This window comes from Pelophylax lessonae, assembly GCF_965119305.1.
Source record: "Pelophylax lessonae genome assembly, chromosome: 4".
In the NCBI taxonomy this organism is placed as follows: domain Eukaryota; kingdom Metazoa; phylum Chordata; class Amphibia; order Anura; family Ranidae; genus Pelophylax; species Pelophylax lessonae.
The window spans coordinates 250,450,520-250,478,458 of record NC_138771.1 but is presented as its reverse complement, the minus strand read 5'-3'; positions in this window follow the sequence as shown (position 1 = coordinate 250,478,458).

Genomic DNA, 27,939 nt, shown 5'->3' with positions numbered 1-27,939 from the left:
AACAGAAATTTCACTAGCAATCCTTAATGTTGCGCATTTCTGAATAATAACCTGGTACAGACATGTAACAGAAATGTTACTAACACTTAAGTTGTGCACTTTGGTTAGTACCAGTGTAGTCATAACAGAAATGACACTGGGAACCTTTGTGCCTTTCTGAACCCAGGTACAGCCATGTAACCAACAAAAGAGAATTTAGGATGCAGGCTTTAAGAGGAAGACGACTCTAAATGAACCATCTTGGAGATACGTGCCAGAATCTTAGCAGCTGGCCTAATATATGACGATTATCTGGAGTGCATTGCTGACCAGGGAAAAATCTGGGATTAATCATGTAATCTCCAGGATCCTGAAAACCACCTTAGAATTCCAAACGATTAACTCTTTAGGAATGTCTAACTTGTTCAGTGGCAGAAATAGCCTGTAAGACTAACGGGTGTCACTCCTTCACTAGATTTACCCTTATTGATGTGCAATAGGGCTTATAGTGAGAGACTGGAAACTTAATGTTGCACTAACCACAGCATCTCCTGATTTAAAAGGAAGCTGTGGACATTGGTCTAGCTGAAGCTTCTGGGTTACTTGTTCCCAGGCCTAAGGGAAAAGATAGTAGTACCTTCATTAACTACTTGCCGACCGCCGCACGACTATTTACTGCGGCGGTCAGCCCCGTAAGGCAAAGTGACGTAGCACTACGTCGCTCGCCTGAGAGCCTCTAGGGGGCGAGTGTGCGCCATCAGAGGCGCACTCCCGCCGTTCCCCAACATGTCCGCGCGTGTGACCGGCGGACCCGATGTCCGCCGGTCACTCGCGATCTCCCGGTTCAGAGGGAGAAAGGCAGGCGGCTAATGTAAACAAAGCCGCCTGTGATTCTCCCTGATCTAACTGCAGAGATCATACAATCCTGCTATGTAGGATCGTATGTCTCTGTGGTTACACCACTAGCCACACCCCTTTACAGTTAGAAGCACGCCCCTAGGGACACACTTAACCCCTGCATCACCAATAAAGTTAACCCCTTCCCTGCCAGTGTCATTTTTTACAGTAACAGTGCATATGTATAGCAGTAATTACTGTAGTAATGTCACTGGTACCCCAAAAAGTGTCAAAAATGTCAGTCAAGGGTCCAATCTGTCTGCCGCAATGTCGCAGTCCCGCAAAAAAAAAAAATCGCAGATCACCGCCATTACTCGTTAAAAAAAAAAAACAATAAAAATGACAACAATCTTTCCCTTAGTTAGTAAACGCAATAACTTTTGCACAAACCAATCAAAATACGCTTATTGCGATTTTGTTTACCAAACATATGTAGCAGAAAACAAATTGGCCTAAAATGTTAAAAAAATTTGATTTTTACATTTTTTTTTGGGGGGGAATTTCATATGAAAAAAATGTGAAAAATATTGTTATTTTTTCAAAATTGTAACTCTTTTTTTGTTTATAGCGCAAAAAGTAAAAATCGCACAGGTGATCAAATACCACCAAAAGAAACCTCTGTTTGTGGGAAAAAAAGGACATCAATTTCATTTGGGTACAGCGTTGCACGACCGCGTAATTGTCCGTTAGTCACGCAGTGCCGAATCGCAAAATAGGGCCTGGTCAGGAAGGAGGTAAAATCTTCCGGGGCTTAAGTGGTTAAGGGAGGGAGTACTATGACAAGCCCAAGAAACCACCTGGCTGCTATAAGGGATATTGCTGCTAAGCTCCCAAGGCAAAGGGAAGTACTCACCACTGTGGTTTTTCCCCTTTATCACAACCACAGGGCTTGATTTTCTATCCTTATGATCACGAGGAGGATATCGGCAAAAAATGACCCCTTCGCAAGTTGCTGTCCTGACTGGGGAGCTGCAAAGTTAGGCTGCATGCTTCACACTGCAGCAGCATACACACCAACACACCTTCTGGTATCCAACCTTATTTGAAAAGGTGGTTGGTTGAAGACGTGGTCTTCGTACCACATCTCGTTTCTGGGCAGAGTTACAGCCATTAAGATGATTATCTTACCTAAGGTCTTGTTCTTCTTTAGGGCCCTCCCCGTTAATGTCCCTAAATCTCATATCAGCTCTTTTCAGCGGGAGATTTCTAAATTCATTTGGAACGGTAAGAGATCCAGATATAACGGTCATATACTTTATGCCCCCCAATCCCAGGGTGGCCTGGGCATTCCAGATTTATGGTCCTATTATCTCTCTGCCAAACTCATTCAAATGGCTCAATGGAATGCAGACCCCGAGAATATTCCATGGCTTTCGTTCGAACAGGCCACAGTTTTTCCGAACTTTCTCTCGGCGGGTCTCTGGAATTGTGCACAGCCGTCTAGTTATAACACAATTGCGAACAAAATAGTTGTTCATTTATTCAGGCTGTGGCAAAAATTTAAAAACCCCCTGGGTCTGTTGTCGCGAGTCTCTCCCCTAACATCCTTTTTGGGACACTTTGACTCCGGTTTGCTCCCTCTAAGCAGAGAGGACTTATCCCCTTGGATAACCAGAGGCCTGGTGAACCTCAAAAAGCTCTCAATAGGCAATATTTTTTGTACATTTGAACAACTGGTAGATTTATACGGTCTTCCCAGCTCTGAAAGGGACCACTATACTCTTGTGAGGGCATTTTTTCAATCACAGGACCTCCTCACACTAAACCCTCCATTTACCATTTTCGAAAACATTTGCTCCGCCTCACCTAGGGATCGTGGGCTTATATCTAGCCTTTACTCTCATATTGTTACTAGCACCCTCCCAGACAAACATAAGTATATGACTAGATGGGAACAAGACCTAGGCTGTAGTTTCTCCATTCCAGAGTGGCAACACATGATTTCAAACATGCGTAAATGTTCACGTTCTAGTGCATGCAGGGAGACACCCCTAAAAGTAGTTACAAGATGGTATTTGAATCGTAGAAGGAGTGAATCAAGGAGGGAGTCAGTCTCTCCCCTCTGTTTCAGGGGCTGTCCAGAAGAAGGTAATTTACTACATATTTTTTGGAGCTGCAAATGTTTGCGACCCATATGGGATCATGCACAGAGACTGGTGACTAGATTGGCTGGGACAGTGGTTTCTCTCTCCCCTAAGACATGCTTGCTTTTTGTAAAAGTCCCTGGTGTCCCGAAGTCTACATCCAATCTGATTCATACTTTGATGTGTTCCATTCAATGGATGATAGCTTGTAATTGGAAATCAGATACTCTATTATGGTCTCAGGTGCTCTCCAGGATGGAATGCATCAAACTGACAGAAAAAATCTTTCATTCCCTTCATAGCTCCATGATGACATTCCATGCTAAATGGGACTCTTGGGACAATTGTGTCGGACCAGTTAGTACTTCTTAATCTATATGATATGTCTAACTTGACAGTTCTGACCCCTCATGTGTATTTGACTACTTGATATTCTGCTATACTATGACCAACGTATGTTGCACACTTGCTATGTTTTCAGAGTATTTTTCTATGCAATATATTTTTATATATATATGCGATGTTACATTGTCGACCTGTGTAAAAGTTACATTTCTTTTTTGTACTGACTTTCTAATAAAATCTTTTGTAAACAAAAAAGAAAAGGTGGTTGGAGAAGGGGGGGGGGGGGGGCTAGCAGGCAGCCTTTCTCTTCTTATGCTGTCCTAAGGCACTCTGCCATTTTCTTAACTCACCTCAGAAAAAGCACTTAACTGGCCCCCCGATTTGCTTTGCCTGCAACCAACTGTGCTATCTTTCCCTCCTTCTCCATGAGGTGGGTCCAGACAGGGTTCACACTCTTAGCAGCCTTCTGGCTCTTAGCTGAAGAGCCTTTTCTTTTGCGCCGCTATGCAGGTACCGCGTCTCCTCCCTGCCTTACACCCACTCCCGGGTCGTGCTGTGCATGCTCGGCATCTTCCCCGTTCAGACGGGAAGTTCCTGGTTCCAGAACGAGGCTTGGAGAGTACTGGGTCCTCCCCTCATCTCTGCTGATGTTATGCAGCTGGCCGTTTACAGCATGGCGCCCACTGTTTGCAGGGGAGGACAGGAGGAGACCTGAGCTGAGTGGGGCAACAAGCGGAGGGACCACCACGCGGTGTCTGACTTGCCTGTGCCACAAGAGGCGACTTGTGAGAAGCCTAAAAGGCGTGCAGGTAGAGTGCGGTCTTCACCTGCGTTCTTGAACCTGCCTCACTGGAGTACCATTCGACTCTCTAGGTCTTCTGGTCAGAAAAAAAAAAAGTTTTGCTGTAGGAGAAACACAATCAATACTGAAGGACAAGGGGAAGTGTGGGGCATTTAACAGCTGTGAACTGATTGTGTTTCCTGAAGGGTGGAGCCTCTCATCTCTCATGTGTTGCCGTCCTGGAAGGTGAGAGGAAAACTTGACTATGCCTATGGGGCAGTCTCAGGGATACCCTCCTACTGCTTTAGGCATTTCATTTTGTTTCAAGCAGTGTCAGAAGAAAACCAACTCCAAAGAGGTGTGGGTGCTGTGTCTGTCAATGAACATCAGAGGAATGGATTTTACGGTAAGTCAAAAAACTGCATTTTGACTTACCATAAAATCCTTTTCTCTGAAGTTCATTGACAGACACAGCTTCATATATTCGTGACCATTGGGTTATGCTACCCCCTACCGGAGTAGGACACTAGGCAGGAAAGAGCTTTTAGCTTTCAGGGGATTTCCCTGCAGCCATAACCACCACAAACTCTGCTACAGCCCTCCGTTTCGTTGCAAGCAGTGTTAAGACAACAACCCATTCCACTCATAGAGGGGTGGGTGCAGGGTCTAGCAATGAACTTAAAAGAAAAGGATTTTACCGTAGGTCAAAAATCCAGTTCTATCACTCATAGACAGACGCAGTTTCATATCTTCTTGACCATTGGGACGTTTCAAAGCAGTATTTGTATGAGGGGTGGGAAAAAACAGGCAAAGAAGAGCGTAAATTCCCAAAGCTATACGTAGCCAACTAGGTAACAAGGAGCTCATCCAGGAACAACTGGAGCTCACCTAGCAAAACCATACACCCTCAAAAAAGAGAAAAAAAAATTCTCTTTTAGACAGCAGTCTGCAAAACCTTGCAGCCAAAAGAAGCATCTGAAAATGGCAATACATCTACCTTGTAGAATTTTGTGAACGTTGCTGCCTTGCAAACTTGCATCCCTGACACCTGATGGCGAAAAGCCCAAGAGGCACTCAGCGCCCTAGTAGAATGCGCCTTCACCGGGAAAGGAGGAACCTAACCCTTTAGTGAATAAGCCTGGACCACAGTCTGTCTGATCCATCTGGATATAGTTGCAGCAGACGCAACTATTCCTTTACAAGGTCTCTCAGTAAGGACATAGTCAAATTTCCTGAAAGATTCAGTAGCCGCCAGGTAAACTAATTGCCTGAATCACATCCAAAGAATGCAAAGCAATTTCCTTGGGATGCTTGAGTCTAGGACATAGTGAAGGCAGCACAATGTCTTCATTCAATGGAAATCAAAAACCACCTTAGGAAGAAACGACTGATTAGGTTGATGTACCACTTTATCTCTGTGTACCACCACATGAGGTGAACGGCAAGACAAAGCCACTAGTTCAGACACCTTATGGGCAGAAGTGATAGCCACCAAAAAGGCAACCTTCTGAGATAATGTAAGCAAGGGAATCTCCCTAATATTCTCAAAAGGAGGTTTTTAAAGAACAGATAATACCAAATTCAGATCCCACGGAGGTAACGGAGATCGCCTTGGAGGCGCCATATGACGCACCCCCCGAATAAAAGGTGCGAATCTGGGCATGCGTAGCTAAAGGACGTTGGAAAAACAGCCAAAGCTGACACTTGGCCTTTGATAGTGCCCAAAGCCAAATGCTGTTCAACCCCTTTTTGAAGAAAGGCCAAAACCCTAGCTACCGAAAACAAGCGAGGGTACACTTTCAGCAATTCACACCATGAGATGTACGATGATAGCTCTCTTCCTGGAAGTAGGCTTCCCGGCCTTCAATAGTGTAGGAATCACAGAGTCAGAAAGACCTCTATCCCTCAATACCTGGCTTTCAACAGCCACACCGTTAAAGCCAGCGACTAAAGCAGGATGGAAGATCAGTCCCTGAGACAGCAGATCTTCCCTGAGAGGAAATCTCTAAGGAGCATCTGTGACCAACCTTACTAGGTCTGCATACCAAGACCGGCGAGGCCAGTCCGGGGCCAATAGAATGACTGGAATGCCTTCCACCTCTATTCTGCGCAGAAGCTTCGGCAGGAGTTTCAGCGGAGGAAACGCATAGATCAGCCGATACAGAGCTCAAGGAGCCACCAGTGATTCTGTGGTGTCGGCCAGAGGTTCCCTCAACCTGGCCACAAACCTCTGTACCTTCTGGTTGAGTCGGGAGGCAAAAAACAGGTCCACATCGATCATCCCCCACCAGACACACAGGAGGTGAAACACCTCTGGGTGTAGAGACCACTCCCCCTGATCCAAGACCTGATGACTCAGGTAATCCACCTGCCAGTTCTCCACACCTGGGATGTGCACAGCAGAGTGCTGGGACAAACTTCTCCACCCAATCCAGAATCTGGACTTTCCCTGACGAAGTGCTGAGGAGTGAATCCACCACAGAAGAGCAGACTTTGTGCTGCGACTCAACCAAATTAAATTGTCCAAGGACTTTGGATCCTTGTTCCATTTTACGAGAATCTCCTTTTGTAAGGGTCTCATGTGGAACTGAGCAAACCGAGCCGCCTCAAAGGTTGTTACCATCAGACCCAAGGCCCACATGCAAGTCCACAAAGACAACAGATTGTTGCCAACAACAACCGATCGCCCCCTGCAATTTTTCCTGTGGGGGGGGGGGGGAGAGAAAGACCGGCACCAAGGCAGGGTCCAGATTCAGGCCCAGATAATCCAGTTTCATTGAAAGTATAAGGGCAGATTTTTTGAAACTGATGTTCCAACCGAATTCTTGCAGTGTTCGGACAGTGATCGTCAAGTCACTCAACAGGGCTGAGTGAGAGTCCACCCTCAATAGGAGATAATCCAGGTACCCCAGCACCGAAATCCCCCTGTTGACGCAGTAATGCCAGCTCCTTGGTAAAGACCAAAGGGTAACGCCGCAAATTGATAATGCTCCTCTCCTATGGCGAAGCAGAGAAAATGCTGGTGTCCACCGTAACTAGGGATGTGTAGATATGCGTCCTTGATAATTATTGAGGCCAAAAATTCTCCCTGGTGTAGGGATGCCACTACCGTGCAAATGGACTCCATTCGAAACCTCTGTACCCGCACAAAGCCTTGAGGTCCAGGACTGGACCTACTTTGCCTTCCTTCCTAGGCACAGTAAGCAGGTTTGAATAAAACCCCTGAAAATGTTCCTGAGAGGGAACTAGCACAATCACCCTTTGCAAATCTTGTAAAGCCCCTCGGAGATCCTTTAAACAGCCTGGAGACAGGTGCAGGTTGGACAAGAAGAACCTGTCCGACGGTCGAGACCAGAATTCGTACTTGTACCCTGATTGGATCAGTTAATTTGTCCTGAAACAAGGAAGTCCATGGCTCCAGAAAGAAGTGAAGACATCCCCCCACCCCAGAATCGTGTGAAGGCGCCCCTTCATGAAGACAAGGATTTGTCTGCAGATCCAGATTTGTCTGGCTTTGGTTTACCTGACCATGTTTTCTTGAAACTCCCAGAAGACCTGAATGACTTTCCTTTTTCTTGGGACCTGGAGGTATGAAAAAGCCGCCTATGAGCAGTAAAAGGCGGCCCCTGTTTAGTACGTGGTGCCCTGCTCTTAGAGGATTGAGGGAGAAGAGTACCCTTCCCCCCCAGTAATGCCTTTGATCAACTCATCCAGGAAGGATCCAAACAACCTCTCCACCGTAAAGGAAAGGTCAGATAGAGCCTTTTTGGAAGCCTGGTCCACAGACCAGCTCTTTAACCACACCATGTGTCTAATAGCAATCCCCACCGCAGAAACTCTGGCGACCAGGGGAGCCGCATCCAGCGACGCATCACATACACACACACATATATATATATATATATATATATATATATATATATATATATATATATATATATATATATATCAGGGCTTGAGCTATTTGATCCATGAGCTCAATCAGCCCAGGAGAGAGCTGTTCCGTTTCCAAGACACTTAATAACTTCACCCATTCAGTGACAGTCTGACACCAGGGTGGTCACAAAAATTGGTTTCAATATTGAACTCGCTAACACATGTAAATGGTGGGACAGAGACTCACTCCGTCTATCAACAGGATCCGTAAAAAGCCGGGGATTCTTCCACTGGGACCACAGTAGACTTATTCAGTCTGGAAACAAGGTGATCCACCCTTGGTGGCACGGTCCACCGAGTCGAAACATTAAGCGAAGGGATAACGGCGTTTAAAACTTTTGGGCACCACCAACTTGTGCTTGATGTGCCCCCGGGCAGGGAATCACTTTGCCCGATTTCTGAGATTTTCAGGTAACAAAAGACAACTGCATTCCTGACACTGTAGACTCATCCTGCCATTTTTAAAGTTTCACACACTGAAACTAAGTGCTTCTACCAATGCGCCTTGCCGCGCAGCAGCCGACGAGGACAGGTCCTCTTCACCATCAGAATGCGATGACACAGGGGCGCATGCGTGGTGCGAGGCTGGACGGCTGCTAGTGTCTCAGCTCCGCCGTAGGGGAGAGAGAAAAGCTGTTTCCTCGGGGCCAGAACGATACTTTTTCAGCACTTTACTTCCCGCACCCCCGTAGGAACTCACCGTGCATGCCGTCAGCCAAAAAGAAGCAACGGGGCCGCCCGCCGCAGCATTCCCTGACAACTTATCTGCTCCGCACCAAGTAGGTCACCAGGATGACTAAAGATGGCGCCCAGTCACAACCCACGCAGCCTGCAGAGTCCTCTTTGCCGCCCTCCTCATCCACCACTCTGTCGGGGGATCGTGAGTACACTCAAAGCATTACTAAAGCAGACTTGGATGCGGGGTTTGCAGCCATTTATGAGAAATTGGCTGATAAAATTCAGACTGACATTCATAAGTCTACTAACACCCTGACATTAGAGATCGCTGCATTAGGAGGCCGCACAGATTTACTTGAGACAAAACATAATGAACTTTAAATAGCTCATAATGATCTCAGGAAAGCTTTTGAGCTTTTGTCTGATAATTATAACCTGCTCCAGTCTCAAATGGAAGATTTGGATAACAGGAATCGCAGGAACAATCTGCGTCTCAGGGGAATTCCTGAATCCATAGCTGAGCTTTTTTCCTGCAGTTTCAAAGCTCTTCAGGGATCTGCTGCCTGACAGGCCAGAATCTGCATTTATTTGTGACAAGATTCATAGGGCCCTGTGCCCCAAGCCACCACCTGATAAGCCCCCCAGGGATGTGATCTTGTGCCTCAAAGACTTCCTAGTTAAAGAAGATATCCTTCGTGCCTCCAGAAACACCTCAAATATCTTGTTGGAAGGAAACAGGATCCAAATCTTCCCGGATATCTGTCAGGCCACATTGGAAAAACGCCGTAAAATGAAAGAGATCACTTCAGTATTGCAAGCGGCTCGGATCAGATACAGATTGGGCTTCCCCTTTAAGCTTACTGTCCCACATAATGGCTCAGTTTATGTTGTCTATAATGTCGCAGAAGGCAAAGAACTGCTTATCAAACTAGGCCTTTTGGAGGCTGAACCAGAAGTTCGCCAGCAAGTGACCCCTAGACCTTCACCCATCTGGGCTACTCCTGCAACGAGGCGTGATCAACGTAGATGGCGTAATCCCTTCAGGGACGGTTCTCTATGATCTCTAACTTTTTGAATCTCTTTTTGTTCCTGAACTTTCTACATGCGTCTTGCACTTTGCGCCTTGGTGTTTTTGGTGTGATTGAGTGGGCTCCCATCGCCGCATGGCCGCCCTGCATTTGGTGGGATGGGCACGGTGTGACGGCCGTGCCTGCCAGGGTTGCAATTTAATGTGGGGATTTATGCCCCTAGGGTCTGTGCGCTGCGTTTTTTTTTTTTTGCATAAACTATATGCTAACCGGATTATTATGTATAGCATGCTTACAACTTAAGTATTTCATACTTTTCTCTCTCCCCTCCCGCTGGTTTGTCCCTACTGGACCGTTTCATGTCGATGCGCACCCGGGCCATACATCAGCTCACTAGTGGGCTCATGTCATTTGGCAGGCGGGTTGCGGATCCCCACGAATGGCTGTTGGACGTTGATGTCCACAGGTACGTGATTTACTGGATGGGATTACACTTTATACCAACCCCCCATAAAGGTTTTAGATCTTTGAAGATTTTTGTTCTGTTCTCACTTATGGTTTGTTGTTTTTTCTTAAAAAAAGAATAGAAAAGAGAAAGTCATTTACTCAGATTTATACAATGCTTTCTAATTTACTGGGTTTGATCCACTGGTCTCTGGCATTTGGGTCAAGGCCCCGACCAGATTTTGCCTCCACAGGCTTGGTTTTCCATAATTTCAAAGGGCTATTTTTCCTCTTAGTTCAGGCTACGGTTATGTGTATACAGCTACTAATTTTTTTCTTCTCTAGGAGTGATATTTGCCCTCAAACCACTTACCATGGGGCTTAAAGTTATATCACACAAAGTACAGGGGTTTAACTCCCGTAATAAAAGACATAAAGCCTTCAAACAGTACAAGCGCTTGGGTGCAGATATAATAATGTTACAAGAAACTAATTTTGCCACAGATAAACATCCTAAATTTTTTAATAAATCCTTCCAACAATTTAGGTGCTCAACCTTTAATAATAAAACGAGGGGTGTTGCAATTTTCATCCGTAATAATATCATGTTTGATGTTTCTTCCTCATATTGTGACCCAGAAAGTAGGTTCCTGATACTCAAAGGTAATATTTGTGGTAAACTGATCACAATTGCGTTGTTATATGCCCCTAATGACGCTCAAGCTACGTTTTATAAACACTTTTTCGATACACTAGGCAGGTTTGAATCCCCTCATATGATTGTTGGGGGGGATTTTAATCTGACGGCTCATCCACTTCTTGATAGGAGTAGGGTGGTGGCATCCTCTAAGGCATTCCCTTAGAGCTTAACTTGTGTGCTCAGTGACTCGCAGTTGGTGGATGCCTGGAGAGACCATAATGTTGGAGTTAGGACATATACTTATTCACACCCTCATGATAGTTTTGCTGGATTGGAATATATCTTTTGCACACCGTTTCTTTTGGCAAACTCATCTAATGCTCGCATTCACACTTGCCCGTGGTCTGATCATCAGTTTGTTACATTTGATGCTTGTAGCATAGGCATGGGAAGATCATCCTTTAATTGGAGATTAAATAATTCTTTGATCAATGATCCCACTATGGTTGCCCAGATTTCCTCCTCTTTAGATGAGTATTTTGCAATTAATGAGAATGAAGACACCCCTATTTCTACTGTTTGCACAGCGCATAAAGCTGTAATCAGAGGTAGATTCATTGCTCTTGCTTCTGCGAGGAATAAATCTAGATTAGCTGATATTAAATCATTAACTAAAGATTTAGACCATCTTTATAACTTACTTAACCTTTCTCCCTCCCCTGCCCTTTTAGATCAGATTTCCATAAAGAGGAAGGCCTTGGATGAGATTCTTTCTAATGATATTGAAAAAGCACTTAGATGGTCTAGAGCAGTGGTCCTCAACCCTGGCCTACAGGGCCCACTAACAGGCCAGATTTGCAAGATAACTGAAATACATCCCAAGTGATATCATTTGCTGCTCAGTGATTGCAGTACTCTAGTCTGCATCTCCCCAAGGTAATACCTAAAATCTGGCTTGTTAGTGGGCCCTGTAGGCCAGGGTTGAGGACCACTGGTCTAGAGCAGTGGTCCTCAGGGCCCACTAACAGGCCAGATTTTAAGTATTACCTTGGGGAGATGCAGACTAGAGTACTGCAATCACTGAGCAGCAAATTCTATCACCCGGGATGTATTTCAGTTCTCTTGCAAACCTGGCCTGTTAGTGGGCCCTGAGGACCAGGGTTGAGGACCGCTAGAGTCAAATTTATACTCAATAGTACTACATCATCCACAATGTTTGCCAAGAAACTTACACAAGCAGTTAAACCCACCCATGTCTATAAGCTTAGACGACAGGATGGTAGGATGGCTTCTCATCCTAAGGAAGTATTGGAAGTCTTTACAAACTTCTATAAGAACCTCCTTACGGAGTCTATTTTAGTGCCCCTATCTAAATTTGACGCGTGGATTGATAAACTACACCTCCCATCCCTTACGGTTGCGCAGAGGGAGGCGTTAGAGGCACCCTGTACGGATGCAGAAATATTGGCTATAATTAATTCATTAAAGTCTTCCACAGCTCCTGGCACAGATGGCTTTTCCACATCCTATAAGACCTTCTCCTCTTTCCTGGTCCCTAGACTAACCAAACTTTTTAAACGGGTTCTCCAAGGTGGTAGTTTTCCTGAGGAGATGCTCCTTGCCAATATGTCCCTCATCCCCAAGCCCGATAAGGATCATTCCCTTCCTCAAAACTACAGACCTATCTCAGTCATGAACAATGATCTTAAGTTATTTGGTCGCTTTCTCGATAATAGATTGGCCTGTAACATTAACCCTGACCAAACGGGATTCATCCCGGGCAGACAGCTCACGGACAACATTAGACTGGTCACTAATATCATACAGGATGCTAATTTTACCAAAATGCCAACATGTTTAGTCAGTTTAGACATCCACAAGGCGTTTGACAGCGTTAGTTGGTCTTATATGGAAAATCTATTGCCTAGATTTGGGTTGGGAGATGGATTCATCCATGGCTTCAAGGCCCTGTATGACTCCCCCCAAACGAGGGTCCGCCTGCCTGGGTGTAACTCAGATTTCTTCCAGCTTAAAAGGGGTACCAGGCAGGTGTGCCCCCTTTCCCCTCTGCTTTTTGCCTTGGCCATTGAGCCCTTGGCTTGTTTTATCAGGAATAATAATAAGATAAATGGTTACTTTAAAGAAGGTAAAGAATTCAAACTTAGCCTTTATGCGGATGATGTTTTGTTATTTTTATCAAACCCACATTTGTCTATACCTCAGTTGCTGGTGGAACTGGAAGCTTTTCATGGTGCACAAAATCTTTCAAATACTTAGGGCTCTATATTACCCCTCATTTTGACTCCCTATACTTATCTAACTTTCCCCCAATATTTAAAAAAATGAGCACACTTAAAGACATGGTCTTCATATTTTATTTCATTCCTGGGTAGAATTATGGCAGTAAAAATGATTATTCTCCCTAAGATATTGTTCTTTTTTAGAGCCCTCCCCATTAATGTACCCAAGTCCCACATTGTTACATTTCAGCGCGACTTATCTAGATTTGTATGGAGCGGGAGGAGGCGCAGATGCAACAAACACGTTCTTCATGCTCCTCAATCAATAGGGGGTCTTGGTCTCCCAGACTTATGGTCTTACTACCTTTCTGCTAAATTTGCGCAGGTTGCACAATGGCATTCTGAGGAGAACGATATACCATGGCTGGTATTTGAGAAGGCTTCTATTGCTCCTTACTTTTTACAGGCTACTTTATGGAATAGTTTGGCTACCCCTAGATAGGTCACTCAATCCAACAAGGTTTTTAATCATCTATATCAACTGTGGTCTAGGTGTAAAGATACTCATAGGTTGGTATCCCAGGTACCCCCCTTAACTTCATTTCTGGCCTATATAGACACCCCTACTCCTCCCTTAAATAGGGAAGATTTGGAACCTTGGATATCCAGAGGCCTAGTCTCTCTTAAAGCCTTATCCGTCTGCAACACTTTTTGTACATTTGATCAGCTCAGGCGTATACATAGACTCCCTATTTCATAAGTAGATCACTATGGTATTATAAAAGAATTCTTTCAATCTCAATGCTCTCTGACCCTACACCCACCTTACACACCATTCAAAACCATTTGTTGCACCTCTCCCAGGGGCAGGGGCTTGATTTCAATGTTGTATAGCCATATTAACTGCTCCCCTTTACCAGATAAACAAATATATGATTAAATGGGAGGAGGATCTGGGTTGTACATTTTCTGTCCCAGAGTGGCAGGGTATGATTGGTAACCTGCGCAAGTGTACGTGCTCTAGTGCTAGCAGAGAATCCCCCCTTAAACGGTTTACTAGGTGGTATTTGACCCCTCCCCTGGTACACTCCTTCTACAGTTCAGTCCCTCCCTTATGCTTCAGAGGCTGTCCAGAGGAGGGTACTCTTCTGCATCTCTTTTGGAATTGCAATCACTTGCAGACCATTTGGGATAGAGCTAAACAGAAATTATCACAAATAGCAGGATTGTGGGTTGCCCTTTCCCCAAAAATTTGCCTCCTTTTTTCACATGTCCCTGGGGTTCCTATTCCTGTCTCTAGGCTATTCCACATGTTAATGTTCTCCATTCATTGGATGATTGCCTTGAACTGGAGATCTGATACCCTTGTGTGGTCTCACGTTTTATCTAGAATGGATAATATCAGGCTCTCAGAGAAAGTATTTCATTCTTTGCACGGTTCTATGCTAGCTTACCATGGCAAATGGAATCCATGGCATTCCGTTAATTAACTGATTAGTGCTGTGAAATATATGTTGTGGTATCTGATATTGTGCCTATGTTTACTGTCATTGCATTCCTGTTCTGATCTGCCTGCATAACATGTTCAATGCTCTTTACTGTATTCACTATTTTATCTTGAGGGTACAACTGTAAAAAAAAAATTCTCTTGCATTGTATGAGCTATGTTTTCTTTTGATATGACTTTCTAATAAAAATATTTTGTAAACAAAAAAAAGGAATGCGATGACACAGAGCCAGCAGGGTGCGATGCATCTGCTGCAGCCATATCCGACTCAGAATATGAAGATACAGCAGAAGGAGGCAGAGGGGGGTTTACAGCTAGCTTTATTTAATACCAAATCCAATTTTGATATCAGGCTTTTCAAGACTGCTGTAAAATCTGATATGGGAGGGTTCCGCAGCCAGCCTGAGAGGGGCTGTAGGTGAAACTTTATCCTGGGATTCCATTTACACTGGAGTAAAAACAATGCAGTATCGCTAAAAAGTCACAAAAATGCACAGTCCCAGCCTAACACAGTCTGTGTGTGTGTGTGTGTGTGTGTGTGTGTGTGTGTGTGTGTGTGTGTGTGTGTGTGTGTGTGTGTGTGTGTGTGTGTGTGTGTGTGTGTGTGTGTAAACCCACAAGAGACCCCAAAAGAACATTACCAAACCTATCAGGTGGCTTGCAGAAATGATCTGTACAGCAGAATGAAACGATCTGACACAGGAAGTGAAATTCCCCTGAGTCATGCCTAGAGTATCCTGAGTCTGCCTGTGCTGTCCAGCATGTAGACTACAAGAAAATGGCTGCCCCATGCATTCCTTTGGGGCATTTAAGGAAATGGCTGCCTATGCATTACAATGACAATTTATCATCAATGCAGAGCAAGTTTACAACAAAATGGTGGTCCCCCATGGCGCGCCATGTGGTCTCCAGGACCGCCAGAGAGGTCAGCAAACAAAGGCATCAGATGGTCCCCAGGAGGAGACCCCACCAGAAAATCAAGGCTTCTGAAGAACAGACAGTACCAAATTGAGGTCCCACTACGGCAATGGAGACCGCATTGGAGGAGTGTCCAACTCCCTGGATAAAAGGTGGGCACCAAGGGATGTGGCACCAAAAGGAGCAAGGGTGAAACAAGAGACCCACACCACACAATGTATGTCTTCCAAGTACAATGTTAAATCTTCCTAGAGGTAAATTTTCTAGCCTTTAACCACTTTACCACCAGATGATTTTGCTGTCCAGGCCACTTTTTGCAATTCGGCGCTGTGCAAATTTAACTGACAATTGCGCGGTCGTGTGACGCTGTACCCAAACCAAATTTACGTCCTTTTTTTCCCCACAAACAGAGCTTTCTTTTGGTGATATTTGATCACCTGTGGGATTTTTACTTTTTTAAATATTTTTTTATATGAAATTCTCTCCCCCCCCCCCCCAAAAAAAAAATCAAAATTTTTTTAATTTTTGGCCAAATATTTTCTGCTACATATGTTTGGTAAAAAAAAAAATCACAATAAGCGTATTTTGATTGGTTTGCGCAAAAAACCAAAGGGAAAGATTTCTGTAATTTTTGGTGTTTTCTTTTTAACGCGTAATGGCTGCGATCTGCGATTATTTTGCGGGATTGCGGCAGACAGATCGGACCCTTGACTGACATTTGACACTTTTGGGGGTACCAGTGACATTTCTATAGTAATCAGTGCTATAAATATGCACTGTTACTGTAAAAATGACACTGGCAGGGAAGGGGTTAATTTTATTGGAGAGGGAGGGGTTAATGTATGCGTATGCCTGGTGCTTACTGACGTGTGTGGGGGGAGGTGACAGTGACACAAGGACAGATCACATGTTCAGCTATGCTGAACACTGCAATCTGTCACACCTCGTCACTGAGGAGATCCACCCGCTTTGTTTACACAAGCGGGCAGATCTCCAAACTCGATTCCCCAACGATCGGGGAAGAGCAGCTGCGATCCCTGCCGCTCCTACCCTGGCCCGACTCCCGCTGTGACTGTAAACAGCGGGACCGCCGCCTACAGGGGGAGGAGTCCAGCAACATAGATCTACGTTGCTGGATGGAATCGAGCCACTTTGCCGCAGTACGGTCAACGTGACCGGTCGGCAAGTGGTTAACAGCGTAGGAATCACCAATTCAGACAAACCTCTATCCTTCAGCACCTGGATTTCAATAGCCAAGCCGTTAAAGCCAGTGACTGTAAAGCAGAATGGAAGATTGGCCCTTGGGACAGCAGATCTTCCCTGAGAGGAAGTTTCCAAGGAGCATAGGCGACCAGCCATACCAGATTGGCATACCAAGACCGGCGAGGCCAGTCTGGAGCCACTAGAATGACCAGAATCCCTTCTGCCTCAAACCTGCGCAGGAGTCTTGGCAGGAGTTTGAAAGGGGGAAGGTGTAAAATCAGAGGATACTGGCTCCAAGGCTAGAGGATCCCGAGACCATGCCACAAACCTCTGTACCTTCCCACTGACAAGAGGGGGCCAACAATGTCCACCTCAGGGGTACCCCACCGGAGGCACAACTGATAAAACACCTCCGTATGAAGCAACCATTCCCCCTGGTCCAACGCCTGTCGCTAGATAATCCACTTGCCAATTTTCCACCCATGGAATGTGTATGGCTGAGAGGGCTGGAACAAATTGTTCTGCCCACCTTAGAATACCGACTACCTCCCAAGGTGCCAGGGCACTTCTTGTGCCCCCTTGGTGATTGACATAGGCCACAGCCGTGGAATTGTCCGACTGAATGCGCACCGGACACCCCTGAAGGTGAACTGTGCAATGATCCAAACAAAGTCTAATCACTCGGAGTTCCAGTACATTGATCAGCAGTCTGGACTCTGGAAGAGTCACCATCAGGCCCAGCACCCGCATGCAAAGCCCAGAGGGATGACCATCTGCTGGACAACAGAAGTTGAATTGCTTCCTGTGGTTTCTGAAGTTTTTCCAGAGAAAGAAACACTGAGTTTGGCTGAGGCTAGAGTCAGTCCCAGATAGTCCAGTCTTGTGGACGGAACAAGGACTTCTGAAGGTTCCGAATCCAACCGAACTCCCTCAGAGTAATCACCAAGTTGTCCATCAGAGCAGTCGGACACTCCGCTCACAGAAGATAATCGTCCAGGTACCACAGTACCGCGATTCCCCGCTGACACAACAATGCTAGTACCGGGTCCAACACTTTTGTGAAGACCCGAGGAGCAGAGGCGCGACCAAAGAGTAATGCCACAAACTGATAATGCTACTTGCCCACGGCAAAGCGGAGGAAGCGCTGATGACCGGCACATATTGGAATGTGAAGGTAGGGATCCTTGATGTCAAAAGAAGCGAGAAAATCCCCGATGTAGGGACGCCACTACTGTGCGAATGGACTCCATTCGGAACTTCTGTAACCGCACAAAATAGTTTAGCGCCTTGAGGTCCAGAATTGGACATCCTTGCCTTCCTGCCTAGGAACTGTGAAAAGGTTTGAGTAAAACCCCTGAAAGCGTTCCAAAGTCAGAACCGGGATAACCACCCCTTGAAGTAACAAGTCTTGCACCACCCCAAAGAGACCCCGTAAGTGATCTAGGGACAAGCGCAGGTTTGAAGGGAAGAACCTTTCCAGAGGCTAAGACCAAAACTCGATCTTGTAGCTGAGCTGAATGACTTTGTGGACCCACTTGTCTTACCAGGGAGGTCCACAGATCCAGAAACCAGCAAAGACCCCCCCCCCCCCACCCCAGATACGGGTGAGGGCACCCCTTCATGCAGAGGAAGCCTTGTCCGCAGGTCTGGAAGAGCCCACTCATGACTTGCCAGACCAAGTCCTCCTGGAACCTCCAATGGCTTAGATCCCTTGTCTTGAGACCCTGAGGGATGAAAAGGTCTCTTATGAACCGAGAAGAGTGGCCCCAGTCTACGAGGGGGCTCCTTGCCCTTGGAAGCCTGTGGAAGAAGAGTACTCTGCCCCCATGTGAGGACCTTGATGATGTCATCCAAGGAAGCTCAAAAAACAGGCGAACCCCCACAAATGGGAGATCAGCGAAGGCCTTCTTAGTCTGATTTACAGACCAGCATTTCAGCCAGATAATACACCGAAGGACCACTGCTGAGACAGACAGTCTAGAAATCAAGGGAGCCGCATCCAAAGAGGCATCGAAGAAACTGTAGCCCGCTTGACCAATTGATCCGCCAACTCCGCAAAGGCAGGGGGGAAGCTATTCTCCCTCCAGGTCCCAGCATAAAAGTTTAGCCCACTCGGTCAGTTTGACACCAGGGCAATGGTAAATACCAGCCTAAGTGCCAAACCAGCCACAGTGAACATATGGCAGCTCAGAGTCTCTGACCTCCTAACAGCCGGATCTTTAAAGGCTGGGGACTCCTCAACCGGAATTAAGGAGGCTTTATTTAGCCCAGAAACCGGCGAGTCCACTACAGGTGGGACCGTCCACTTTTTAAGCAAGGAATCCTTATAAGGATACTGCATTGCAAACAGCTTAAGGTCCGCAAAGGTGCGTTTTGGACAACCCCACTGTTTAGTGACAATATTATCAAAGTAAGCAGGAAAGGGTAACACCCTCGCTGCCTTGGAGGGCCTGTGGGTGTCAAAAGGGATGAGCGTCTCCAACGCAGCATCAGCCACATCCTCCATCTTTAAAATTTCACACACTGACATTCAGCGCATCCACCAGCGCTTTTTCATGTATGGCTAGAGGAGCAGAGGAATCATCCTCACTATCTGAGCATGCAGGGTGCATGGACATAGACCCAGAAGGGTAACGCGCATCTGCGGAAGCCGAATCAGATTCAGGATCTGATGAGAGATGAAGCAGGGGAAGGCGGGCGACACTTTTTGCTAGCTCGTTTCCCCAGGACCAAATCCACCTTGGACACTAAGGACTCAAGGACCACCGTCAGTGCAATCAGTGATTGGTGGGACCCGGAGCCTCAGAGGGGATCAGATAGGGAAATGTGCTCCAGGGACTCCATTAGAGAAGAGGACAACCTACACACAAAACAAACAAAAAAAAGTGTATAACACTGCTAGAGGCAACCCCACCTCACTGGTGGTACCACAGGGTCCAGCACAGAGCACTACTGCTGCTATAGCAGAGAGAGGGTGAGAAAACCCCACTAAAAGACTCACCACCGATCAGGCACTTACCAGCACCAGCCAAACTGCACACCATGCAGTGATCAGGGTGAAAGATCCAGGAGTCAGTACTAGGGGATGAGGAGGGGCTCCCACCACCAAAATCACTGCACCTATAGCTTCAAAAACATGGCCGCCGCTATTGTCAATAAAAAAACAATAAAATGGCCAGCAGGAATGGGGGGCCCTGGCAGGAGCCCCCACCAGGTACAGCTCCCTCCCAAAGAGCGCTCCCCCCACCCCTTCGCCAGCTCAACACTGCAGACTGACCTAAAAAGGTATGGCTACCCCATGAAGAGGGTGTAGGCAGATGGGGACTAACAAGTCCGCAGAAGACCACCGAGAAGGGGAGGGAACGCTGCATGGGAAAGCGGGGAACCCGGGAGTCTGACCGTCCCAGGGAGGGGCCCACGTCCACCCCAAAAATCTCCAGGGTTAGAGGGGGGACAGCACTGCTCCAGACAGACCACCGCTCCATCGGAATAGGGGAGGCTGTTGGCCAGGAGGAATGCTGCGACTTAGGCCTGCACACGCTGGCCAGACTGGGGGGACCCTCTGGATCTAGATTATCCAGTCCGTCGCCCAGTCAAGTTTATTCCTGCCTAATGTCCTACTCCTGTAGGGGGCAGCATAACCCAACTGTCAAGAAGATAAGGAGCTGTGTCCGTCAATGAACGAAAGAAATTCCTTAACCTCTTCCCGCCGGCTGTACCCATATATGTGGCCTCTCAGTAGATGGGCTTTACTGCCAATGTAAACATTCCTGTGCTGTGAGCGTGCGCTCTGCCCACTCCCAGCAGTTGCCGACGGGGACTGGAAAGTTCCCGTTGCATACTTGCAGACAGGAGCTCTCCGATCATGTGACAACTGCAACAGCCAAATCATAGCAGTCACATGATCTGAATGCCCACCTCCCAGCATTTAAAAGCTTGTAAAGGGGTTACACAAACCCAAGCCATAACATTTCAATTCTTAACCAGACTTATGCCATCTGCAACCTTCATCCTGAGAGCCTTTGACGAATTATTTGTACCGTGGCTTGATGACACTGCATACATTAGCAAAGTGAACAGACTCTAGAAATGTGATGTTTAAATACAGGCTCCACCTACATACTTCCTAAGGAGTCTAATCACTTTTCATTTTGAGGAGGAGTTCGAATATATGTCAGTCAATTGTGTGTGTCATTTGTTGGAACTTACCATGTCAATTTCATGTGTCATTTGTTGAAGCATTACCTTTATCTGTAGGCACCGATTGAAAATACAATCCAATTTACCTGTTCAATAATGTTGGAAAACAATTTCCACGAGGTATGCTTTTTCATGACTATATGGGACTTTAACCACTTAAGCCCCGGAGGATTTGGCTGCTAAACGACCAGAGGGCATTTTGCGATTCGGCACTGCGTGACTTTAACGGACAATTGCGCGGTCGTGCGACGCTGTACCGAAACGAATTTGGCGTCCTTTTTTCCCACAAACAGAGCTTTCTTTTGGTGGCATTTGATCACCTGTGCGATTTTTTGATCACGCGCTATAAACAAAAAAAAGCGTAAATTTTGCAAAAATAGCAATATTTTTCCCTTTTTTTTATATGAAATTCCCCCCAAAAAAAATGTAAAAATCAAAATTTTTTAATATTTTCGGCCAATTTGTTTTATGCTACCTATGTTTGGTAAAAAAAAAATCGCAAAAAGCGTATTTTGATTGGTTTGCGCAAAAGTTATTGCGTTTACTAACAAAGGGAAAGATTGTCATTTTTGTTGTTTTTTTTTTTAACGCGTAATGGCGGCGATCTGCGATTTTTTTTGCGGTACTGCGACATTGCGGCGGACAGATCGGACCCTTGACTGACATTTTTGACACTTTTGGGGTTACCAGTGACATTTCTACAGTAATCAGTGCTATACATATGCACTGTTACTGTAAAAATGCACTGGTAGTGAAGGGGTTAACTTTATTTGAGAGGGAGGGGCTGTGTGTGTCCCTAGGGGCGTGATTCTAACTGTGATTGGCTGTGGCTTCAACTGTATGCAGAGTGATCAATGGATCTACATAGTAGATCCATGTGATCAGCTCTCATACAGAGAGGAGAATGACAGGCAGCTTGTTTACACAAGCTGCCTGACTATCTCCCTCTCCCCCGCCGATCGCAGAGTGGCCGGCGGCGATCGGGTCCGCCGGTCACGCGCGCGCGGGGGTCCGTGACCACGCGGGAGCGGGAGCGCGCCTCCGGCGGCGCGCGCTCGCTCCCTAAACCCTCACAGGCGAGCGACGTAGACCTACGTCACTTTGCCTGTGAGGGGCTGACCGCCGCCGTAGATAGTCGTGCGGCGGTCGGCAAGTGGTTAACCAATCTAGTAATTCACAAACCTTTTCTACACTGATCATAAGGGTGAACCTACTACTATCTGTAGTGAAGTTTTCAATAAGAACATATCCCGAGATAAAGAAAGGTATCATCAGCATGTAAGGACAATTTGTCTTCAATCCCACCCACTTCAATTCGGAACCGGGAGGTTAGCTGGTCAGAGTACATTTTGCAAGTACTGGTGCACTCAATTTTGATAGCCAGCAGGTGAACAAACCCACTACAATACAAAGTGGTATTTTCAATTGCTAAGGCCCAATTGTGTTAGAAAACACACATGCATTTTCCTCAAAGAGCATAATGCGTTTTTAGCACATTAATGTTTTATCATAATGTAACAATGCACTTTAGGCGAGTCTAATTCCCAGGAAAACGGCAGTGTGACTTGCAAAATGCACAAATTAAAACATGTTACAATTTTAGTATGTTTTCCGCCGTCTTTCATTATAAGGTAACATTTGATTCCCACTTCATTGACAGTTTTACCTTCTATTATCGAGGCCTCTATAGCGGCCTATGCAGTGGAGGACTTGCTTACCTTTTACACACTGATCTCCCATGATTTAAGGACACTTCAAGGGAAAGACGAGATGCCCTCATCACGCACGAGGCGGCGCACAAGGCTATAGCCACCCTTCAGTAAGGGGAAAATGCCAAGGCGGGATTGGTTTCCAGACAGGATTTTCATAAAATGTACTCTGACCAGCTAACCTCCCGGTTTCAAATTGAAGTGGGTGGGATTGAAGACAAGTTGTCCTTACATTCTGATACCCTTCATCTCAGGATATGTTCTTATTGAAAATAATCCAGTAGGTCTCATTAAGGCAGCTTAATTATCAAACTTTTTCTAATTTTAGAAATACTCTGGTTCCCCTACAGAAATCAGGCTTTTCCAAACTGGACAGGATTGTCTTATCCTTTGAGTAAATCGGATAAGCCCCACGTCTTGCAAAATCAATGTTACAACTTCTATCACAGGGTGGTCGTTCCTTCACACATTTTTCAGCTGTACTATTGGGCGGCGGTGCTGCTAATGGTGCACTGGCGGGTTTTCACAAACAATACTGCAGTTACCTTGGAGTCTGCCTTATTAGGCTCCTATGGTACTCTACATTTTGTTTTCAGGGGCTTCAGGTCCCACCCAGCTGTTAGTTCAATAAATGGATTTTTGTAAAATCTTACCGTAAAATCCTTTTCTCTTAGCTCATCGACAGACGTAGTCCTCGGTGATACACCACCTTCGGGTTATGTTACCTCCGCAGGAGCAGGACTAGACAGGAAATTAAAAAGCTCTGGCCACACCCTAGGGGCAGTCCCAGAGGGTATATCCTCTCTCTCTCTGCCTCAGCAAATCAGTTATGTGAAAAAGCAGTGCTTAGAGAATTTAACCCAACCCAACTCCAAAACAGAGGGGCGGGGACTACGTCTGTCGATGAGCTAAGAGAAAAGGATTTTACGGTAAGATTTTACAAAAATCCATTTTTCTCTAGCGCTCATCGACAGACGTAGTCCTCGGTGATACACCACCTTCGGGACGTCCCAGAGCAGTATCACAACTGAGGGGTGGGAAAATGAAAATCAAATCCCAATCTAGAAGGCCCAACCGGTGCCAACTAGAAGTTTACAATGCTCATCCTTAATGATGAGACTCAACAAAAAAAGGGAAAACAAATTTTTTTTTTTTTTTTTCAAACAGAAAAAAACCCTCGAGGTAGACCACCGGTCTCCTCAAATTGCGGCCTGCAAAACCTTGCGGCCAAATGAGGCATCCGCCGATGCCGTCACATCAATTTTATAGAATTTTGTAAAGGTATGTACCGACGACCAGGTGGCCGCCTTACATACCTGGACCACTGACGCCTGATGGCGAAAGGCCCAGGAAGTACTGAGCGCTCGAGTGGAGTGCGCCCTAACAGGGAACGGAGGACTCTGACCCTTAATAGAATAAGCCTGTACCACCGTTTGTCTAATCCATTTGGCAATGGTCGCGGCAGATGCAGGCAAACCCTTTCTGGGGCCATCCGTGATCACAAAAAGTGAATCCGTCTTACGGAATGATTCCGTAGCTTTCAGGTATACCCTGATTGCCCGAACCACATCTAAGGAATGCAACGCATGTTCCCGATGATGCTTGGGCTGAGGACACAAGGAAGGTAGTACAATATCTTCATTCAGATGAAAATCTGAAACCACCTTGGGAAGAAAAGATGGCTTAGGATGAAGTACTACCTTATCCCTATGAATCACTAGGTATGGTGACTGGCATGATAATGCAGCCAGTTCTGACACCCTGCGAGCAGAAGTAATAGCCACCAAGAAGGCCACCTTCTGGGATAAAGTAAGCAAGGGAATCTCCCTGATGTTTTCAAAGGGAGGTTTCTGTAGAACCGACAAAACCAAATTAAGATCCCAGGGCGGTAAGGGCGCGCGGACTGGAGGAGCCAGGTGCCGCACCCCCTGGATGAAATTCCGCACCAAGGATTTGGTAGCTAAAGGCTTCTGAAAGAAGATTGCTAATGCTGAAACTTGACCCTTGATGGTGCTCAAGGCTAGCTTCTGCTCAACCCCTTGTTGCAAAAAGGCCAATATTCGAGACACCGAATAGGTACGTGGAGGAAATCCTAAAGATTCGCACCACGCAATATAAGTCTTCCATGTGTGATAATAGACTTTGCTGGAAGTCGCTTTCCTTGCTTTAATAAGGGTAGGAATGACTGAAGTAGACAAACCTCTGTCCTTCAGTACTTGGGTCTCAATGGCCAGGCCATTAAAACCAGCGACTGTAAAGCACGAAGGTAAATTGGTCCTTGAGACCACAGACACTCCCTGAGACGAAGTTCCCACGGAACGTCTGCGACTAACATGTCCAAGTCGGCCAGGCCGGCTTGAGGAGGCCAGCCTAGAATTTCTAGGACCACTGGCGCTGATTGGATCTGAACCAGGCGTCCCTAGAGCTATCTGGCCCCGACCATCCGAGAAAGTCTGGTCGTTTTCTGTTCCCACACATTTATCAGATACCTGATAGTTATCAAGAAAGGTGATCTTTTCTGGTTGAACCTCAGGGACCGAAGTCACCCGACTAGAGGCTACTTGGCCTATCTGGTCAACCAGATCCGATTCCTGTGAGGTATCGGGACTAATCTTAGGAAAAGGTAAAGGAAAAGATCTTTTCAGGGAACGGTAACTACCGCTTCCTGTGGTACTTAAATGTTGGAAGGGAAGAATCGCACCGGTAGTAGTGGTTGATGCTCGATCTAATGTCCTGAATACCGGTGAAAACGTCCCCCCACCCTGAAACCGGGTGGGGGCGCAACTTCAGGCTGTGTACTCCTTTACTTCGGGTTTGGCTGGGTTGGTCCCCTGCTTGTCCGACCAGCCCTTCTTGAACCCTCCTGGAGGAGTCTTGCCTTTCCCGCTAGTACCAGCCGGGCGCCCTTTATGGGCGGTAAAGAAAGGTCCTCGCTTGTTGCGAGGTCCCTTAGCTTTTGCAGCCTGTGGCAAAAAAGTGCTCTTGCCCCCAGTGGCATCCTTAATGATTTCATCTAGGTTGGCCCCAAATAGACGATTCCCCTGAAAAGGGAGATTGGTCAAGGTCTTTTTGGAACCTAGGTCAGCTGACCAGCATTTTAACCACAGCACACGTCTGAGGATCACTGCTAACTTAGATGCATGCCCTAATAGGGGAGTAGTGTCCAAGGCTGCGTCACAGATAAACCGTAGCCCTTGTATGATCTGTTCCATCAAATCAGATGTCTCCTGGGGAATATCTTTTCCCCTAAGATCTTGGCGTACCATTTTCGCCCATTCCGTAAGTGTCTGGGAAACTAGACCAATAACGATTACTGGTCTAAATGCTGACCCTATCAGAGAAAAGATAGTGCGGGACTCTGCTTCTATCTTTCGATCCACCGGATCCTTAAAGGACGAAGTGTCCTCCACTGGAATAACCGTGGCTTTATTCAGCCTGGAAATAGGCGGATCCACGATTGGTGGTACCGTCCATTTCTTAATGATGGATTCCTCAAACGGATAGCGTCTAGCAATACGCTTGGAAATAGTAAAGGTACGCTTAGAATGCTCCCATTCTCCTTTAATCTGATTACCAAAACATTTAGGTACAGGAAAAGCCTTCGCCGTCTTGATGGGCTTATTAGTACCAAAAGGCATCTCTGTTTCAGTTGCCTCTGCCGGTAAAGCCTCAAGTTTTAAGGTTTCTTGCACTGCCATAACTAGTGCGTCCACCAATGCTTCTTCCTGAATAATAGCAAGAGAAGAAGCGTCCTCCTCACTTTCTGAGGGGGCTTTACCTGGGATAGCAGCCCTTGCAGAGGAACCTGCAACTGCCGTGACCATCTCTGAATCTGAGTCAGAGGTGTCAGATAGTATAGGGGTAGGCGGGGGTCGCTTCCTTGACCCCCGTCCCTGACAGGCCGCCTCCACCCGAGCCACCATAGACTCCAAAATTGCTGTAAATGACTCTATACTCTGTGCACCGGCGGGTCCCGAGGCCCCCTCGAGGGAAACAGGTGGGGGAATATGTGTGGCAGGGTCCATGATAACTCCAGTTACTTCCTGGATAATATAATTCAAAAGTAAAGAAAAAAACTTTTTTTTTTTTTTTTTTCTTTTCTGACCCCCAGCGCCACAAAAAGCCCCTTAGTGTTCCCTGCTAGCTATCGATCGAGAGAGAGAGAGATAGACCCCCAGGCTCACCACCTGATGCTCAGAGTTAAACCGCAACAGCTCACAGCGCTGTCTTGACAAACAGGAAGTCTTTTGGCTGGCTGCCCAGGAAGAAAGGAGGCGGCTCCGCCCCTCTGCACGCCTTCCGGCGCCTCCCCCAAGCTCCACGAGGTGTAGGATCACCTCAAACATGGCCGCCCCCATGCTGGAGACACGAGGCTACGCCAAAATGGCAGCTCGTGCGATCCTGCAAGAAAAAATGGCGGCGGCCTGCTGAATGGCGGTGTGCTGCAGGGCACACAACACTGTCTCTGCCTGGGGATATGGCGTGGTTGGCGGTATCGGCCCTGGCGGACCGCATGGCCGTTCGGGAGGCCTGCTAATAGCTGGAGATCTGATTTGGAAGGCAGTCTACATGTCCGTGGCTTCTGACTGGTAGGTAGCTTATACTTAACCCATAAGATTCCCAGAAAGCCCCAGATTACATCTTTTAAACATGTATACAATAGATTGTTAGCTCCCAAACCAAGCCTCCTGGCTTTTTGTACACAAAAAATCACACTCAAAGTAGGAGGATCTGTGACATGTTATAGGATAGAAAGGACTCTTTCTTACCATACAGAGAGGGGCCCGCGTTCACCACAAAACCCGTCAGGGAAAAAGGGGGAACATACTACTCACCATACCGGAACCAGGCGGGCACCAACTCCTGACAGTACCCCTCTCCACCGGGGCGGGAGGGCTGTCGACCGATACGAACGCCGTGACTCATGGTCTTTGGCGTTTCAGCGAGACGTTTAACTCGCGGGTTTAGTCCTTTTAATGGGACTTTGTCGCGGCCGACCCAGCGCGGAGCTATGGCCTGCACGCGCTCGTAGGCTGAACTGGGGTGACCACCGGATCTCAACATCCAGCCCGTCGCCCAGTTCAGCTCTCTTGCTTGAAGATCTCACAGGAACACTGGAGAAAAAAAGCTGTCTAAAAATCCTTTAAGAAAAAAATTCTTGCCAGGACCTAAGATCCCAGCAAGGTATCTAGGTCCTTACTCCTAACTAGACAGAAAATAACTGATTTGCTGAGGCAGAGAGAGAGAGGATATACCCTCTGGGACTGCCCCTAGGGTGTGGCCAGAGCTTTTTAATTTCCTGTCTAGTCCTGCTCCTGCGGAGGTAACATAACCCGAAGGTGGTGTATCA